The 2,341-nt window shown below is 40.2% G+C and overlaps 1 pseudogene; it reads right to left on the bottom strand.

The window, feature by feature from the left end:
• Nucleotides 1–1,513: 1,513 nt before the first annotated feature.
• On the bottom strand, nucleotides 1,514–2,341 carry LOC103582938 (annotated as a pseudogene).

Below are 2,341 nucleotides of genomic sequence, written 5' to 3'. Positions count from 1 at the left end.
TTTTTAAGAGGTAAAAATGATTTTTGATTTTTTTTTATTGAAATGTAATTGACTATACATATTTGTGGTGCCCGGAGTCAACTATCAGTGTTGTGTACAGTATGTGATGATTAAATCAGGATAGCATGTTCGTCATTACAAAACATACTCATTTTTTTGTGTCCATTAACCAATGTTAGATGTTAGTTGTTATTCTAGGTGTCTGAGTGGATGAATCTAAATACATGGGTCGCTGGCCTGAAATTTATTTGATTAAATATTGAAGTTTAAAAGTTGAAACATTCAAAAAATAAATTAATAAACAAAGTCAGTGGTTTAAATTAAATTAATTACAAATATTTTAGATTTTCAAGAAATAGACCATACCTACAATGGATAGAAAAGCTTGAAAAGCTTTTCCTCTGCAAATTTTCAAAAATTCATTCTCACATTGTTTCCAAATAGATTAATGGCCATCTTCTCACTTGAGATATAATAAATGAAAGTCCAACACCAAACTTCTCTGATAGCCACAGTAATAAATCTCCACATTAGATTTTTGCAACGGCAAAATACTGTTAAAGCCAAAGAAGTTATACATCAAGTTTAAACCTAAATTTACCAAACTGCACAATACTACTTTTAAATTTCAAAGCTTTTTGCTCATAAAACCCAACTTTATTGAATGACCAGAGAGATACTGTAGTAGAATAGAGTAAGGCATACACTTGGTGAGGGAGGAAGGCAGGCTGTCAGGAAGAGAGTCCAGGGCCTCTAGAAATTTGCTGCATTATAATCAATCAAAACAGAGTTCCAACAAGTACAGATTGTGTGAAGCAGAAAAGATATACTGTTTTGGCAAGTTAAAACAAAAAGAAAAAGAAAGCTGGGCTAATCTGAACAAGCTTTCTTGAAGGGGTAAATTGGTGGCTATGTCCACCCATTCCCTACCACAGGATCATGAGGACTCCCAAGAAGTGTCTGATAGTAACTCTGCCCAGCCTGCTATTTGGCAACAATCCTGTATTAAGGCAGTGGATCTGAAGCGACTCCCCAAAGAATCTCAGAGAGGGATTGCTCTGATACTTTACACCACAGATGAATGGCCCCTGTAGTAGTCCGTTTCTGTTGCTTATAACAAAATACTTGAAACTGTGTGATTTATAAAAATAATGAAATGAATTGCTCACAGTTTCTGAGCTTGGGAAGTCCAAAGTTCATCTGGTGGTGGTGAAAATGATCCAGGGGTTTCATAATGCAAAAACGGCAGAACAGAGGGAGAGAGACAGTCTCTCTCTTCTTTTAAAGTCCACAGGACCACTCCCCTCACCACCATTTTTAATCCTTTCACAACACCATGTTCTTACAATATAATCACCTCTTCAAGGCTCCACCTTTCATTTACGATAATAGGATTTCCCACCCTCTTAACAATCGCAGTGGGGACCAAATTTCTGATACATTAAACTTTGGAGACACAATTCAAGCTTCAGTGTGTTTGGGAGAGACATAATCCAATCTACTACAGGCCCACTTAAGTTAACACATTTCTCAGGGTCAGTTTCACATCCTCATTTCTCAAGGTATAAATCAAAGGATTAAGGGAAAGTGAGATGATATGGTCTAGCCCCTGAATAACAGAAGGCAGGCAGAGGCTGGAAGCAGACCGGAGATAGGTGAGCGTTGCAGACCCATAGGACAGGAGGATGGAGATCAAGTGGGCACTGCACGTGGAAGAGATTCGACACCTGCCTTCTGAGGAGCTGGTTTTCAACATGGAAAGGACGATATGACTATAGGCAGTAAGGACAAGAAAAAGCATGTCAGAGTCACAACGTCCCCATTAGTAAAATTCACCATCTGTGCTAGAGAGGTGTCTGCACAGGCCAGGGGCAGCACCACCGCGATATCAGAAAAAATTGTTCACCTCATTGGGGCCACAATAGGGCAACTTAAAGATAAGAAATGTGAGGATACTTCCCTGGAGAAGCCACGTGCCCACTGTAAAGCTGGAACACACCCTGTGGCTCATGAAAACCATGTATCACAGATGGTGTATGACAGATGGCCACAAAGGGTCGAAGGCCATCACAATGTAGAGGAAACACTCGGTGCCACAAAGGATATGGTGAAAGAAGAGGTGGGAGGCACAGCCCTGGTAAGAGATGGTGCGGCTTTGCCCCATTAGGTAGAGCATCATTTTGGGTGAAGTCACTGAAGGGAAAAACATGTTAAACACTGACAAGTTTCCCAGGAAGAACTACACAGGGTTTTGGAGGTTGGAGGAAGCCAGAATAGTGAGAAATATGAGCAGGTTCCCCATCAAGGTGAAGAGGTAGAAGGCCAAAAACACAATGAAGAG

The sequence above is a fragment of the Galeopterus variegatus genome, unplaced genomic scaffold (genome assembly GCF_000696425.1).
Source record: "Galeopterus variegatus unplaced genomic scaffold, G_variegatus-3.0.2 Scaffold18571, whole genome shotgun sequence".
NCBI classification, from domain to species: domain Eukaryota; kingdom Metazoa; phylum Chordata; class Mammalia; order Dermoptera; family Cynocephalidae; genus Galeopterus; species Galeopterus variegatus.
Note: the sequence above shows the minus strand (reverse complement) of the source record. Positions and strands in the feature narration are given on the sequence as shown.